Source organism: Acinonyx jubatus, chromosome D1, assembly GCF_027475565.1.
Source record: "Acinonyx jubatus isolate Ajub_Pintada_27869175 chromosome D1, VMU_Ajub_asm_v1.0, whole genome shotgun sequence".
NCBI lineage: Eukaryota > Metazoa > Chordata > Mammalia > Carnivora > Felidae > Acinonyx > Acinonyx jubatus.
This window is the reverse complement of record NC_069390.1, coordinates 8342245-8360399: the sequence shown is the minus strand read 5'-3', so window position 1 is coordinate 8360399 and position 18155 is coordinate 8342245. Positions and strand designations below refer to the sequence as shown.

General features: G+C 45.7%; 1 long non-coding RNA gene across 2 annotated transcripts in view; it reads right to left on the bottom strand.

Moving 5' to 3' along the window:
• Nucleotides 1–3299: 3299 nt before the first annotated feature.
• The window catches only part of LOC113595454 (uncharacterized), a 47366-nt gene continuing 32510 nt past the window's right edge, over nt 3300–18155 (bottom strand). For both annotated transcript variants that reach the window (XR_003415950.2, XR_003415949.2), the window contains 2 exons: nt 4306–4433; nt 3300–3925 (listed from right to left, as the gene is read on the bottom strand). This is a non-coding gene — a long non-coding RNA (uncharacterized LOC113595454). The remainder of the gene's footprint in view (nt 3926–4305; nt 4434–18155) is intronic.

Sequence of the window (18155 nt, the reverse complement as noted above, 5' to 3'; positions counted from 1 at the left end):
TTTTTTTTTTTTTTTTTTTTTTTTTTTTTTTTTTTTTTTACCGAGCCATGCGTCTCTCCTTGCCCACATCCTGCACAGCTCCAGAAACAGCGCCAGGCTCTGTAGTCCTGCAGGATTTTCACCAACTGATCCTCACAGCCACCCTACGGAGATAAAGCTTCGCATTCGTCACTGAAAAAATTACCTAACACAGCCAGGTTGGGGGTGGGAAAGGGGGGGGGTCATTTCCACCACCTCCCCCCCCCCCACCCCAGCAGATCTTCATCTACTGGGTCTACTAAGGCGATGGGAGGCAATGGCAGTCAGGACCCCATTGTGGCTTTTCACGGGCCCTACCTACTTTAGCCTCCGTGTCTTCCTCTATTTAAAGAGAGAGAGAGAGAGAGAGAGAGAGATTTAATGGATTTTTATGGGCCCTGCAAATGTCTTTATTTTCTCCCATGTGAGAAAAAAATAACACCTCTTCTTGACCCTCGAAGGTCATTTTTCTCTTCTGATTTTAAAGTGAATTAAAATGTTTCCATGAGCCCCTATAGATATCGTGGGCTCCAGGCACTACGTCCTTGGTGCCCAATGGTTGGCCAGGCTTGACTGCAATTGGCGGGGGGGGGGGGGGGGGGGGGGGATAAGAGCCAAGAGAGAGGCCATCCATAGGGCGCGTGGGTGACTCTGGCTCTTGATTTCGGTGCAGGTCATGAGCCCCTGGTCAGCTCTGTGCTGATAGCAAGGAGCCTGCTTGGGATCTCTCTGTCCTTCTGTCTCTGCCCCTCTCCCGCTCGCACGCGCGCTCTTTCTCTCTCTCTCTCTCTCTCTGTCAAAATAAATAAACTTTTTTTAAAAATTAAAAAAAGAGAGGCCACCCAAACTGAGAAGACTTCTAGGGAAGATATTGCTAGAGGCAAGTCTTGAAAGACCAGGAGAAACCGAGGCCCGGGAAGGGAAGTGCTGAGTGAAGGAGGGGTGAGGGTGGGAGAGGCAGAAGAGGAACCGGGAATGAGCTGGGCGCCATGCGGGGTTCCATGCTGAGAAGCTGCCTTTGTCCTGAAGGCGCGAGGCCAGCCTGGAGCCTGTGTGCAAGGCTTTCTGGAAGCAGCCCTGAGAACAGGAGGGAGGGAGAGAAGAGAGAAAGATTGTGGACACTGTCCAGCAGTCCACACCTGCAATAGAAATGACATCAAGGGGCGCCTGGGTGGCTCAGTCGGTTGGGTGTCCGACTTCGGCTCAGGTCATGATCTCGTGGTTCGTGAGTTCAAGCCCCACGTCGGGCTCTGGGCTGACGGCTCGGAGCCTGGAGCCTGCTTCGGATTCTGTGTCTCCCTCTCTCTCTACCCCTCCCCCACTCATGCTCTGTCTCTCTCTCTCTCTCTCTCTCTCTCTCTCTGTGTCAAAAATAAATAAACATTAAAAAATTTTTTTGAAATGACATCAAGGCAGCGGGGCTAATGGAGAGAAGGCAGATGGTGTAAGCAGGGCCACACAGCCCAGTGTGTGCAATCTTCTCTGCACACAAAAGGGGACAGTTTTGGGGTGAAATGCCACCTGTGCCCCAGCTGAGTCATGCACCCTGGTGTCTGCCAGGAGGAAAGGATTCCTCTTCTCACCAAGGAGCGATTTGTTAGTCCAGCATGTTCCTGAAAGCTGCTTCCGCTCGGAGGGGTCGTCTTTCCCTAATTCACTAGCCCAAAGGGGGCCCTTTTAACTAATTTTTAACAAAGGCCCCTTAGAGGCTAGCCGCTGTCCTAGATTGAGCCATATCAAGAGGGTAGAAACCACAGGACATGGAGCGGGATTAAATGCCTGATCAGAGAAAGGACAGGCTAACTCCCAAGTATGTGGAGCAGGGGGACAGGGATATAAAAAGAAACACAGATCTGGAGGGCGGAGACAGAATGAGGTCTGGTAAAAGATAAACTGAGGCATATTAAAATTTTAGGAATTTATTTGAGCAAAATCGATTCAAATGGGGCAGGGCCAAATCAGAAGTGGTTAGAAGCACTCCGTCGACGGGAGCTGGGGACAAAACTTTCATAGAGAAAAGGCGGAAGCAAAGCAAGGAAGTTATTGATTGGCTATAGCTCGAATCCTTGTTGGCTGTTTGCGATTGCTTCTCCCTAGGTCTCACTTTAGTGACCTTGAGGTATTTACAGGTTTAAATCTTGGTTCGCTCACACAGGTGCGAGGGCGTTAGAGCCATCTCAGTCTAATGGCCTCCTTGTGTAACTAACTTAACAATTTCTCCCATTTGGTCTGAGAGATTGACCACAAATTTGGAACGGGTACCACTCCCCGTGTCCATCAGAGTTGAATTGTTCTTAACCTTACCATGAAATCCCTCGTCATGACGAGGTCACGTCCACTGGAGAACTGCTTTTTGCTGTTTGTCAAACATCCTGTGTCTGGTTTCTCCCCGCTGATGTGCTGATGACTGCAAATATCCATGTAAGATCCTCAGAGCACGGGAGGGGTTACAATGCTGACACGAGTAGGATAATCGTACCAAGGGGCTGAAGTGTACGCTTCGCCAGGTTCCCCACGAACCAAAAGAATCGGTGCCACGTAAGTCAAAGAATGTACCCAATGAGGTATCAGCCTGTGCTACCAGGAAGCTTGTGGGTTCATCGCTTGTATTTGCGTTTTTACAAAACCCGAGGTGTTGGTTCAGGTGCAGCAGACGGCTTTTGCTATGGCACAAGCGCCTCCTTTCTCAGCCGGCAAGTAATCTAAAGCAATCCTATTATCCAGAACTGCCTTAGCAAGAGAGTTTAGGGAACTTTGTCGTCCTACCATGGCCTTAGCAGTAGACTCAGCGATGGTCGCTAATCATGTTTGTTTGTATAATTCCAGGTGAAGGAAGAAGGGACTATATACATATATATATATAGTATATAGTATATATATATACTATATATGTATATATTTTATATATACTATATACTATATATACTATATACTATACTATATACATACTATATACTATATACATACTATATACTATATACATACTATATACATACTATACTATATACATACATACATACTATATACTATAGTACTATATGTACTATATACTATATACATACTATACACTATATACTATATACTATATACTATACATACTATACATACTATATACTATATATACTGTATATACTATAGTATATACTATATATACTATATATATACTATATACTATAGTATATACTATATATATACTACATATATACTATATACTATATACTATACTATATAGTATATAGTGTGTGTGTATATATATATATATATATATATAGTCAATGGATTTCATTTCCAAATCCCAGATTTAGGGATCTTTAACTTAAGGCAAAGATTTAATATTTTAACTTTATAAAAGGGGCCTGTGGAACAATTTAGGCATACAACGGCATGTGGGATGTCAGTGAAATTACTCATAGGGTGAACTAAGGGGTCTCTCCCTGCACATCCCGATTTTGGCATGGCGTGGCATATCCAGCAATTCGCTAAGTTTCCTGCAGTGGTAGTATTTGCGAAATCCTAATTATAGTGGTGTCTCCCCAGGCATTAATAGAGAGGAAAGCAAATAGCAAATAGACAAAAGGAATAACAATTTCATATTGGAGATTAAGAGCTTGACCCATGATCTTGGGAAAGTTGTCCAACTCAAGATGTTGACGGCTTCGGGGGAGGAAGCTCCCCGGTCTATGTTAACTTTACGTCTCTGGCTCGCATACAGTTCTGAGTCCGGAAGAGCCCTTTTCAATTGGGACACGTGGACCCCAAGGTGCAAGTCCCTGAGATTTGGCTGCCACCTGAGTAGTAAGGAGAACATGGTATGATCCCTTCCAACGAGGTTCAAGGGCAACCTTCCTTAGGGGTTGTTTCCAGAAGACCCACTCTCCAGTTTCTAAGTTGTGGAAAGTTTGGCCACCTGTAGGAGGATTACAGGAAGCATCTTTTACCTGCTGGAAATACACGCAGGCATAATCCATTAAAGTTTTACAGTACTGAGGCATATCAGAATTTATGAGTATGGGAGATACATGGGGTTCTATCATCAAAGTCATGGGTCTACTTGTTACTGTTCCCTTTCTAAGGCATTAATTTATGCTTTCCCATAGGTGTTGATCTACTCACCATCCAAGCCAATGGTAGAACCTTTAGCCATGGCAATCCAGTTGATTTTGTTAATTTAGGTAGCTTTGGTTTTAAGTTGCCACTTGTCCATTCAACTTTACCAGATGACTGAGGATGGTAAGGGCACCGGTAATGCCACTGTGTCGGCAGAGCCTTATTTCATTGTTTACCTACCCAGGGAAGTGGGTTCCCCTATCCCTGGAGATCACTCTTTGGACACCCCATCAGGAAATATATTTTCTAAAAGTTCCTTAGTCACCGTTGTGGCATCAGCTGTTCTGCATGGGAAGGTTTCAATCCATCTAAAGAACATACAATACAAACAATTACAAGAACGTATTGATAAACCCATTGCAGGGAGCCATTGAATGAAATCCATTTGTAAGTCTTCAAATGGCCCAGCAGGTGGTGGGAATGCTCCATTTATTACCTTAATAGTCTTTCCAGGGTTATGGGTGTGACAAATCAGCCAACTGGCTAACCAATTTGTTAACCAAAATTGGTAAACCAATTAGGCAACATTGGAACAGTTACCTTTTGTAATTTGGGTCATTTTCTCTGCGCCGCAAGGAGTCGCACAACGTAGGGCTTTTAGTGATGGCATTCTTAAGGACTGAAAAAGAACCGAGCACCCACCTGGGCCCTCAGGGAGTCCTCATTTAATATTAAACTTGCATCCTCGGTCATTCAAGTTATATACTGGAACAGTTTCAGTGCTGGCTGATTTAGCATAGAAGCCTGCTAGGGTATTTCCCTGACACTCAGGTTCTGTTTTCCTGGTATGAACTTCAATTTTAATCGTTGCAATTTGGTTAGGCAATAGAGTAGCAGGGAGTAGTTCGTTTACTACTTGGGGCCCATTTTTAATTGGGGTTCCATTAGAAGTGAGGAACTCTCTCTGTTTCCATAACATGCCCAAGTCATAGACCATCCCACAGGCCTAGCTGCTATGGTGTAAATGTTTACTGATTTTCCTCTGGAGAGCTGACAAGCCCAAGGGAGGGCATGGAGTTCCGCTCCGTGGTTCGGACTTCAGCTGGGGAAGATATCCCTTTCCAGTAGTTTATATTGAGTTGTTACGGCATATCCTGCTTGATATTTCCCTTTTGAATTCTTAGCGCGGGGACCCATCCACGAAGAACATGGCATCTGGGTTTTCCACCGTGTCCCATGAGTCAATGCGAGCCAAGACCTCCCGCCCACGCAGGTATGCTGCTCTGTACCCTTGTCAGGCAGGGGGAGCAGAGTAGCAGGGCTGAGCACGTGGCAACGCTCACGATGGAGGTTAGAAGGTGAAAGTAGGGGTGCCTGCACGGCTCAGTCGGTTCAGCGTCTGCCTCTTGGGTTCAGCTCAGGTCATGATCTCACAGTGCGTGGGATCAAGCCCCACGTCAGGCTCTGCGCTGACAGCACAGAACCCGCTTGGGAGTCTCTCTCTTCTTCTCTCTCTCTGCCTCTCCCCCCCCCCCCAAATAAACAAACATTAAAAAAAAAGAAGAAGGTGAAAGGAGAAGGTTCTCATGTGAGCCGGACTGCTGAGAAACGTTGAGTCTGATCGGAGCATAATAGACTCCCGATGGCATGGGGTACTTTTAAGTGTAAGTCATGTCCTACCTAATACCAGTTGGGCTGAGGCTCCCACCGATCGCACTGCCGTGGCTACAGCTTTCCAGAAGTTTGGATATGGTTCGGCTGCTGGGTATAGCTATGAACAGCTGGTCTACGTTTTCCTCCATGCGGTCGTGTTAGAATTCCTAGATTCCTGCTTATCGTGTTTTGCACAAATAGGGTGGAAGATTTAGTACCATTTAGGAGGCTTGGGGCTGGACTTTGTTGCAGGACTCATTTTGGTTGGCTAAAACTTTGCTCACACTTATCTCCCCAGGGGGCAGACTCTGGCTTTGCCCCCCTTGTAAGCTCCTCCAGGGGCATTGCAATCAGAGAAGCATTGGGAACCCAAGATCCACAATGTCCTGAAGGAGACTCCTTAATGGTCTCTTGGTTGTGGGTCTGGGGAAACGCGGGAGAGTCTTTGTTCTTTCAGGTGAGACAGAGACTGCCTTTTGCAATCGCACCATGCCCAACGTCGTGGGCCTTGTCTTTTGAGAACTGGACTTTTTCCTTGGAGATCTTATGGCCTTTGCAAGCTAATTGCTATAAAAGAGATATCAAATCTGACTTCTTGGGCCTCCCTCCTAGGGGGACATACCAATGGGTCATCAACATATTGAGTGACTGCAGCGTTCTTAGGGAACTGTAAGTTTGCTTATTTTTTGTGAAAAATAAGGATGGTGTCTCAGCAGTCCAGGTGTATTGTTGGTTGTTCCAAGTGAAGGTGGGCAAATATTGGTTCTTCCTGTCAACTGGGCTACTAAAGACAGAGGAGCAGAGATCCATCACCACTGTGAACCGTTCTGAGTCAGCAGGGACGTTAAACAACAAGGTGTTGGAGATTTGGAACCACAGGGAACCTCGGTATCGCAATTTTGCTGACGGCACAGAGATCCTGGACAAAACACCAACCTCGTCCATTTGATTTTTTTTTAATGTCTATTTATTTTTGAGAGAGAGTGAGAGAGAGCCGGGGGGGTGGGGCAGGGGCAGGAAGAGAGAGAGAGCCAGAGGATCCAAAGCAGACTCTATGCTGTCAGCACAGAGCCCGGCGGGAGGCCTGAACCCACCATCCATGAGATCACGACCTGAGCCGAAGTTGGACGCTCAACCGACTGAGCCACCCAGGCACCCTATTTGATTTTTTTTTTAACTTTTATTTATTTTTGAGACAGAGAGAAACAGAGCATGAGCAGGGGAGGGGCAGAGGGAGAGGGAGACACAGAATCCGAAGCAGGCTCCGGGCTCTGAGTTATCAGCACAGAGCCCGACGCGGAGGCTCGAACCCACAGACCGCGAGATCGTGACCTGAGCCGAAGTCAGACGCTCAACTGACTGAGCCACCCAGGCGCCCCCCCCCCCCCATCTATTTGATTTTTTAATGGATTAGATAGAAGAGTTGCAGGAAGCAGTCCTCGCTTCGTTTGGCCTTCCCCAATTGGTGAGAGCCCTTTGCATTTAGTGGAAATTCAGCCAATTTAGGCGGGGGTTAGGAATGATCTATTTGGATTTTTATGGGTTTGGTTCCATTAATTTTGCCTCTGTCGGTTGAAGAAGAAGCCCATAGGCATTCAGGCACTTCTGAGAGATTGGGACTCTTTATTTTTATTTTTATTTTATTTTATTTTATTTTATTCTATTTTACTTTATTGTTTTGTTTTGCTTTGTTTGTTTTTCATACCTTTGAGTCTTAATTTCACCAATTTCTATTGGCAGAGAACAGAGCACTTCCGGTTCAGGAGGGTTCAGGAAATTCTAAGGTCATTTCTCCTTCTGAGTTAAATTTTACACGACTCCTGAATTTAGAAAGCACATCTCGTCCTACCAGGTCTGCTGGGCCAGTGGCACACGGGAGGAAAGCGTGGGTCCCCGAAAAGGACCCTCATGTCATTGGGACTGATTTCGATACAGGTACCCTTAGAATTTGGTTAGAAACCCCCACTCCAGAAATATTCTCTTTCCTCCAAAGGGGTTTCTGTTTTATGAAAGCAGCATTCCAGGTAGATAAGGCTCTCGGATCCACCAGTGTTAAACGGGACTCTCCATTAATGTTCCCCTTGCTCGTTGAGAGGTATCACTGGGAACGATTTATATGAGGATCCCTCAGAGTCCCATCAATGCTTATTATTATTTTGGTAACAGGGGAACATCTTCCCAGACCAGCTTGGGTCTCTTCAAAAGATTGTTCTTAATCTTTATTTATTTTTGAGAGAGAGAGAGACAGAGCATGAGTGGGGGAGGAGCAGAGAGAGAGGGAGACACAGAATCGGAAGCAGGCTCCAGGCCCTGAGCTGTCAGCACAGAGCCCGACGCGGGGCTCGAACTCATGAACTGCGAGATCATGACCTGAGCTGAAATCAGACACTTAACGGACTGAGCCACCCAGGGACCCCAGCTTGGGCCTCTTCAATAGGCAACTTAGTTTGGGCCCAAGCCTGCTAATGAATAAGGAAGTCAGGGCGTCTTTCTGTGCCTGCGTGTAGTAAAAGAAAGCTTCGAGTGTGTCACAAAAAGTGTTTCCAGTCTTGTGGTCTGAGACTGGTTCATCCTTCTTTTGTTGGCAGGATTGAATGATAGTCTCTCGAGGAAATAGTTCATCAATCCTCTCAAACGGGTCTTGGGCGTTTGTTTCTAGTGCGTTTTGGCCCATCTCTGGCGGAGTGAGTAGTATGTGAGTCTTAAATATCTCTCTCAGTCTCTTCCCATTTGACCTTGGCTGTCCATTTTCAGGTGACACGAGGACCTAATGTCATGTGAATAAATCGGTAGAGGTCTGGGAGCCCCGGATGGTAAGCTCTATTAGAATTCTAAATTTCAGGGATCGCCTGGGTGGCTCAGTTAGTGAAGCCTCTGACTCTTGATTTTGGCTCAGGTTGTGGTCCCAGGTCATGAGATCAAGCCCCGCGTCAGGCTCCGAGATGAGCAGGGAGCCTGCTTGAGATTCTCTCTCCCCCTCTGCCCCTCCCCCGCTTCCACTCTCTTGTGCAATCTCACTCTCTCTCTCTAAAATTAAAAAAAGAAGAAGAATTCTAAATTCCTGGGGCACCTGGCTGGCTCGGTCAGTAGAGCGTGCAACACTTGACCTTGGAGCTGTGCGTTGGAGCCCCACGTTGGGGGTCGAATTTACATCCAAAATAAATTAAATAAAATTCTGGCTCATCTTCTGAGTGTCAAGGGATTAGTAGATTCAGAATATTTAAGGAGAGGAGGTAAAGGGAAGAAGCACTCAGACAAGTTAGTCAGTGTGCATTTCTTTATAGATTCAGCATCGGCTTGTTGTATATGCTTTTCATTTGCCTTTTGTAAAGAATCTTTAAAAAAAATTTTTAATGTTTATTCTTGAGAGAGAGAGAGAGAGAGAGAGCATGAGTGGGGGAGGGCAGAAGAGAGGAGGAGACACAGAATCCGAAGCAGGCTCCAGGCTCCGAGCTGTCAGCACAGAGCCCGACGCGGGGCCTGAACTCACGGACTGTGAGATCATGACCTGAGCCAAAGTCAGATGCTTAACGGACTGAGCCACCCAGGTGCCCCAGTGAACTGGTTTGGGGAAATTCGGGATCCTTTTTCTCTAGAGCATCTCCTAAATGGATAAGATTAGGTGAGATTCCCTATCGTGACCACTGGAATTTTCAAGATTACCTTTAGTAAGGTTAGCCCACTGGTTCAAAGAACAGAGGTTCTGGGCCCTCCCTTTTTTTTAAAGTTTATTTGTTTATATTGAGAGACAGAGGGAGGGAGAGCACACGCACACATGTGAGTGAGAAAGGGGCAGAGAGAGAGGGAGACAGAGAATCCCAAGCAGGCTGCGCATCGTCAGCACAGAGCCGGATGCAGGGCTCAAACGCATGAATCGCGAGATCATGACCTGAGCCAAAACCAAGAGTTGGACATTTAACTGGCTGAGCCCCCCAGGCGCCCCCTGGGCCTCTAATTTCTATTCCTAGAGTTAGTTGGGGTTCCAGATGGAGGAAGCCCAGGTTGTTTAGACTCAGAAAAACCCATTTCTCTCTCTCTCTCTCTCTTTTTTTTCTTTTTCTCTTATTACACGAGGCCTCACACTGGACCCAGCCCAGCTTAAGTCAGATTCAGTCTGACCTTGGACCCAGTCCAGTTCCTAAGTTGGACCTAGTCTGATCCTGGATTCAGTCCAGTTTCTTTTACATTGGCTGACCCCAGCCCCGCACTGGAGAAAGAAAATGCTCGGAGAAATTCAGAGAGCTCTTTTCAGGGCAAACCCCCCACCCCCTCCTGGTCGCTCACTGCTCCCGGGGCCTTTGGGGGTCTCCTTCGGATCCCCCTGCTGGCCGGAACCTTAAAAGACAAACTGAGGCATATTCAAATTTTAGGTATTTATTTGAGCAAAAATCCATTCGAATTGGGCAGCGCTCAGCTACAAATGGTCAGAAGTGCTCCCTCGGGGGAGCTGGGAAAAACTTGATTTACGGGGCAACGGAGGACGCAAAGTGGGGAGATTACGGATTAGCTATAGCTTGAATCCTAGTCGGCTAATGTGACTGGGCATCCTTCAGGTTTGCTTTTTGAGGGACTTACAGGCTTGGGTTTGGGTTTGCTGAGGCAGGCCCTGCGCCGTTAAAGCCACCTCAGCTTAGTGGCCTCCTTGCTTAACTAACAGGTGACGAGCTGGAAACTTTGGGGCCGGTATCAAACCCAGAACACCTCATGTTTGCTCCTCGCCTCTCCCCTGCAGTTCTCTGACTCAGATCCTTGGTCCACCATGTTGTGTCTCCATAGGGTGGCTGGTCCTAGCCTACAAGGGCCAGGGCCACCCAGGGCGCGTGGGGGCCCTCCATCCCCAGTGCCTCAGTGGTTCCTTGGGCGGTCCCGTGGAAGGAAGAGCCCGGCTGCTGACCAGAACGGAGGGACTGGACTGGCCACATTCTCCGAAAGGTAGACCTGAACTCTTTCAAAGAACAAGGAGCCTGTGGGTGTCAAAGGGGTGTAAATGTAGTTTGTAAATTGAATCACTCCGGGGTGCCTTGGCTGTAGGGCAAATGATACTTGCTGGGGGCTGGAGGGTGTTTCCTGAGTTCAAGCCCCACGTGGAGTGTTGCGATTACTTTAAAAAATGAGTAAATATATAAGGAGCGCCTGGGTGGCTCAGTACGTTAAGCATCTGACTCTTGATTTAGGCTCAGGTCATGATCCCTTGGTTCCTGAGATCGGCCTCCTCATCGGGCTCCGTGCTGGTGCTGGGCATGGAGCCTGCTGGGGGTTCTGTCTCTCCTTCTCTCTCTCTGCCCCTCCCCTGCTCATGCTCTCTCTCTCATAAATAAATAACTAAATACATCAACTTTAAAAAGAAAGAAGATAAAAAAAAATAGGGGTGCCTGGGTGGCTCAGGCGGTTGAGTGTCCCACTTCAGCTCAGGCCATGATCTCAAGGGTTCAAGTGAGTTTGAATCCTGCATTGGGCTCTCTGCTGTCAGCGCAGAGCCCGCTTCAGTTCCTGTCTCCCTCCCTCTCTCTCTCTCTCTCTCTCAAAAATAAACAAACAACAACAACAAAAAGATCAAAAATGAATCATCCCTTGTAAAATCCCGAAGGAATTGCAGACATAAAGATTATCTCCCGGTATAAACTAAAACTTCCGACTTTGTAGGTATGTGTTGCGGGGGGGGGGGGGGGGAGAGTTCAACCCCAGCACTTCAACTTGAAAATGAAGCAGCCAACATTTGTGGGTTTTTTCCCGTTTGTTTTTAGAGAAGAGAAAACCGGCAAGCTGTTCCCCAGTGTTAACTTAATCAAGTGTGCAGGTGAGTAGGATGTGACATCCCAAGAGGGACAGTCACAGATGGGAAAGAAGTAACTCATCCAGAAACACAGCTGGTATTGGTGTAAGGAAGTCTTAACCCCCGACCTGCCAGTCCCTAAATCCCTGACACTTAAAACCCCTTTTTTTAATGGGGCCCCTGGGTGGCTCAGCCGGTTAAGCGTCCAACTTCCGCTCAGGTCATGATCTCATGGTTTGTGGGTTCAAGTCCGGCATCAGGCTCTGTGCCGACAGCTCAGAGCCTGGAGCCTGTTTCGGATTCTGTGTCTCCCTGTCTCTGCTCCTCCCTTACTCATGCTCTGACTCTCCCTCTCTCTCTCTCTCTCTCTCAAAACTAAATTAAAAAAATTTTTTCAAAATTTAAAATAAAAATTAAAACACTTTTTTTTATTATAAAATATTTCAGACATACGGGGGAAGCTATTATATTCATCCATATATATACCCGTACCTCTCAGCTTTTACAAATCTAAATATTTTGACATGTTTGCTCAGAAATAAAATATCAGAGACGGTTGATCTCCTCCACAAGCCTTCCTCCTCCCTTCCCCTCACACCCTCCCCAAGCTAACGCTTCCTATGGCCTGCTTATTCCCAAACTGCTTCTGATACTTTCACTGCTTATATCCATAAACACCATAAATCAATGACTTTCCCGGGCGTAAGGTTTAAATAAATGGTATTGCTCTATGGTGTTAATTCTGGAACTTTCCAAATTTCTTGCACTCTCCCCACGCCACATAGTCTATTCTCAAACACATTCATTTTTTTTCCCTTTTTTTTTTTCATTCGCTCTTGTTTCTTGACTATCTGTTCCAAATATTGCCACCAAGGTTGACTCCCTGATGAAAACCCTGACCAAGACCCTGGGATTTCTGGTTCGGCTTCTGGAGGACCTGGACCAATGAAGCACTCTTAATGCCCAGGCTGTACGATTCATTAGGGCGATGTGATCAATGAGGAAATACAGGACAACATACCTGCCCCTATCCAAAGGAAGGATAATTCTACGAGCCACGGCACAAGTGACCTGAGTCCCTGCCACCCCAGCACTGCTGGGATAGAAGCATAGAAGTTCCTCAGAACCAGCCTCAGATGCTGGCCTGCGGCCGGGCCTCCAGCTTCTGGTTGTAGGGATGTCTCCAAGATGGTCCCAATGTCCTACTCTTCCTGATCTGGAACATGAACATGTAAGGATGTGAGGCTTCCCCCTACTTCTCCACCCTACTAAGGTCAAGTCCCACAATGGCCCAACTCCTTGATTTGGCCACAGGCAGAAAGGGGGAACAGAGAGTAATTGACTACCAAGGCCTGCATTCCTGTCCTTCTTTCAGGGTGTCAGACGAGATGGGGCGCGTTCAGGGTGTATGGCCGTAGACTCTTCCAGTGTGTCAAAGCTGGACATTTGGGATTCCTCTGTCCCTTTTCTGTAACCTGTCATCCAACACGGAGCATTCCAGTGGTTGCTTAATGTTTCATTAATCCTGTCTCTTTGTATGAGTTGGAAAACTTTTGGTGGTAAATGACAGAAAACCCAACTCAAACTGGTTTTTAAAACATTTTTTCAGGGGCAGAGGGTGTACGTTTGTTTTGTTTGTTTGTTTTTCCTCACTGCTGTGGGAGAATCAGCAGGCCACTGAGTTTGGAAGCCTGGGTTAATAGAAGCAGAGTAGCGGGATTGTTCCAGAAGGGAAGGATCTCAGGAGTTGAAGGCAGTCCTGGCAGGATTCCAAGGGAGGCAGGGAAGGGCTGCCTGTGGACACCTCCAAGGTCTTGAGAGCAATGGGAAGATCTCTGGACTGAACTCAAGGAGGAGTTTGTCAAGCTCTGAAAAAGTCTAGCAGTGGGTCTAGGTGGTCAGAAAAAAGCTCACCTGGGAAAGCCAGTGCACTGGAGGGATCTGAAGGCAGGGCAGGCGTGGATCAGGTGAGTGCGGTTGGGGAAGACCACTCCTGGCATTCTAGCATGTGCAAAGGGAACAGACTCAAGAAGGAAGTAGTTGGGGCGGGGAGGGGGCATCTGGGTGGCTCAGTTCGTTAAGCATCTGACTTCAGCTCAGGTCATGATCTCATGCTTGGTGGGTTCGAGCCCTGCATCGAACCTTGCACTAACAGTGCGGAGCCTGCCTGGGATTCTCTCGTTCTTCCTCTCTTTCTGCCCCTCCCCCTCCGCCAAGTGTGCATGCAAGCCCTCTCTAAGTAAATAAATAAACAAACAAACAAACTAAAAAAAAAAAAAGAACAAAGGAGTGGTGGGGCACCTGGTTGGTTCAGTTGGTAAAAAGCGTGTGACTCTTGATCTCGGGCTTGTGAGTTCGAGCACCACGCTGGGTGTAGAGATTACTTAAAACCAAAATCTTTAAAACAAGAAGAAAGAAAGAAAGAAAGAAAGAAAGAAAGAAAGAAAGAAAGAAAGAAAGAAAGAAAGAAAGAAAAACACGGATGGGGTATGGTGTGAGGTAGGCCCAAGTATGCAGGGTTTTAAAGACCTATACCACTTGCCTCCAAGAGAATCCTGATTAGGGGAAGACCCCTGGTTGAATTTTGTACATGTTGAACTTGAGATGCCTCTGATGTTAAGTAGGCTGTTGCCCACATGGGTCTGAGCTGGAGGTTTAAAATCACAATTCCCCTTTTATAGATGGTGATTAAATTCCTCAGGCCTAGAGCCCAACGTGACACAATGTAAGGATTTAATGAACATATGAATGAGTGAATGAACGAACAAATGAACGAATGAACAAATGTAAGAATCAGATTATTCGTTAGTAGGCCTTTAAAACCAGAAATTCTGACCAGTCCAGGTAGATGGGATAAATGGAATGAATACAGCTAAAGAAAACATTAGTGAACTGGGTGATCAAATTGAGTAACTTTCCAGAAGGAAGAAGCAAAAAACAAAAAAAATAGAAAACATAAAAGAAAAACATAAGATACATGGGGCGCCTGGCTGGCTTGGTCCAAAGAGCGTGTGACTCTTGATCACGGGGTCATGAGTCCGAGCTCCACTGGGCATAGAGATTACTTAAATAAATAAAACTTAAAAAAAGAAAAAGAAAAACATAAGATACAGAGGATAGAAGTAGAAGTAAAAATATCCAGACACAAACATTTCAAAAAGAGAAACATAAAAATGGATTGGAGAAAATGTTTGATGACATTTTTTTTAATTTAAAATTTTATTTATTTATTTACATCCAAGTTAGTTAGCATATAGTGTAATAATGATTTCAGCAGATTCCAGTGATTAATTCCCTATGTATAACACCCAGTGCTCATCCCAACAAGTGTCTTCCTTAATGCCCCTCACCCATTTAGCCCATCCCCCCCCCCATAACCCCTCCAGGAACCTTCAGTTTGCTCTCTGTATTTAAGAGTCTCTTATGTTTTGCTCCTTGTTTTTATATTATTTTTGCTGCCCTTCCCTTATGTTCGTCTGTTTTGTATCTTAAATTCCACATATGAATGAAGTCATCTCATATTTGTCTTTCTTTGTCTAATTTTGCTCAGCATAATACCCTCTAGTTCCATCCACGTAGTTGCAAATGGCAAGATTTCATTTTTTTTTATTGCTGAGTAATACTCTATTGCCGAGTAATACTCCATACTATATATATATATATATATATATATATATATATATATATACCACATCTTCTTTATCCATTCATCCATCGATGGACATCTGGGCTCTTTCCATACTTTGGCAGTTGTCAATAGTGCTGCTATAAACATTGGGGTGCATGTGCCCCTTCTTTTTTTTAATGTTTTCATTTATTTTTAGTATATGTGCTGCCAAAGTGAGCACGATGTTTTTATTTATTTTTGAGAGAGAGACAGACACAGACACAGAGACAGAGCACAAGCAGAGGAGGGGCAGAGAGAGAGGGAGACACAGAATCCGAAGCAGGCTCCAGGCTCTGAGTTAGCAGCACAGAGCCCGACACGGGACTCGAACCCCCAAACCGTGAGATCATGACCTGAGCTGAAGTCAGACGCTTAACCTACTGAACCACCCGGGCACCCCCACATGTGCCCCTTCAAAACAACACACCTATATCCCTTGGATAAATACCTAGTAGTGCAATTTCTGGGTCGTAGAGTGATGACATTTTTTTAAAAAGATGAATTTACTAGAATTTTTAAAAAGATCAAAAGGCTCCACTCCCAACCAAGATACAGAGTTTTCAGCAGGTCACTGCTCCCACTGCAAGAATTAGAAGGGGGGGGGACCCAGAAAAGTTGCAAGAACCATCTTTTTCAAGAGAGCAGAGGGCTATAAATGCAATGCTATGAATGAATGAAATGAACAAAAATTTCAAAGACAGAAAAGACTCTCCTTCCTGAATGAGCTGAGGATCACTGCTCACATAGTCTTCCCTGGGGCCATTGCCAATTCTGGCCACAAAAGCTTAGCTCAGGCAAAGGGACCCAACCAGGAGAATGAGAAACCAGTGGAGTTGCTGGTGGCCATGAGGAGCTACGGGCTCCTGGAAGCTCCTAAGTAAAAGACAGAGTGAAATCTTCTGCAGCCTCATCATGTTTAGAAAACCGAGTCCCATTCGAGAAAGAGGGCCTGCCTGGAACAAAGGATATTTGCCAGATTTTGAAGGTATGTGGGGTAGGAGGCAGGAGAGTTAAGCTCAAAACCTCCAAAATTCAGAAAATCTCCCACTACTCATAGGCTGAGACAGAGGGCTTCCAGAACTGAGGAAGGAACATGTCTGGGAAATGAAGACGAAACAAAGTTAGGTAGAGTTTTGGTAAAACTGGGTCTCATCCCCAGTCTGGCTCCATCCCTACTAGATAGATGTGAGCAGTTTCTTAGTGCATAAGCCTAAAAGAGTACAGATAGAACATTCTCTGGTGGGAGATAAAAATCATCTGCATAAAAGTCAGGTGGGCCCAACTTTGGGCCCAGTACGTAAGAAGTTTGGAAGTTACCTATCATAACCAGTAAGCAGGTGAACTACCTGAAAAATGAACAATTCTTCTTAGGTCTGTAAGAGAAGGGAGGTCACAGGGTGCCTGGGTGGCTCAGGTGATCAAGCGTCCGACTTCGGCTCAGGTCATGATCTCGCGGTTTGTGGGTTTGATCCCCACCTTGGGCTCTGTGCTCACAGTTCAGAGCCTGGAGCCTGCTTCAGATTCTGTGTCTCTCTCCCTCTCTCTCTTTGCCCCTCCCTTGCTCACGCTCTGTCTCTATCTCCCTCTCTTAAAAAATTAACATTAAAATTTTTTTTAATTAAAAAAAAAGAGAAGGGTGGTCACAGCAAGTGATAGAGGGTCTCAGAGTGACAGGGACATGTGCAGTGAGTCCCCAGAAGTGACCTTGCAAATTGGAGAAACAGACACGTGAATACAGAGAATCCAAACCTACCAGAGCAGAAACCCACAACCCAAAACTTCCATGGGAAGCAGCGCTGGGGTAGGGAAACCTGAACTGTAGGTGACAATTGCTGGGGGCTCAGTGTGGACAGATCTGAGAGTTAAAATCTCTAGGGAGACTCAGTCATAAGGGGGCCCTGACACTTTTGTCAGTTTTATCTCCAGGAGCTCGACCCGGTTTTCACAGCATCAGAGAAAAATTCTCTTACGCTTCTGGCCAGGGAAGGGGAAGAGTAACCATTTTGAAATATGCCAAGTATTCTGTCCTTCTTAACAAGATCTGCCTTCAAGAGAACCTATTTAACCAGACCCTAACCGGCTGGGGTTTTATCAGAGCCTAACTGGCCTGGGGAAAGGAAAATACCCAACTCCAGATAGTTGTAGCCACACTGTCCCACCTAAGGGAGGAGAGAAAACACACACTTGCGCGCACGCACGCACAACAACCGAGAAGACACATGTGAAGTTCATAGCCCAGAGGTAAAGACTCACTAAAAGACTGAGACGTAATCATGGGAATATGGCATGCTTCCTCCTCCCCACATTACCACCACATTACTACTGGCTGATCTACAACAATTCTTTATCCCCAGTATATCAAGAAAAAATTACAAGGCATACTAAAAGGCAAAACAAAACAAAACACTGTTTGAAAAGACAAAGCAAGCATCAGGATGTTGGAATTATCAGACCAGGAATTTAAAACAACTGTGATTAATATGCAATAATTATATCCACTACTGGACAGAGCAGACAGCATGAAAGAACAGATGGGCAATCTAAGGATAGATGGAAATCCTACAAAAGAACTGAAAGAAATGCCAGAGCTCAAAAACCCTGTAACAGAAATGAAGAATGCCTTTGGTAGGTTTATCAGTAGACTTGACACACTTGAGGAAAGACTCTCAGGCTTCAGGACACATCAAGAGAAACCTCCAAAACTGAAAAGCAAAGAGAACAAAGATGGAAAATAACAAAATAAAATATCCAAAGACTGTTGGACAGCTATAAAAAGTGTAACATACACATAATGGGAAAACAGAAGGAGAAGAAAGAGAGAAAGGAACATAAGAAATATATAAAACAACAATGACTGAGAATTTCCCCCAAATTAATAACAGATGCCAAGCCACAAATCCATGAAGTTCAGAGAACACTATGCAGGATAAATGCAAAAACAAAAACCTATACCCAGGCATATCACATTCACACTACAGAAAATCAAAAATAAAGAAA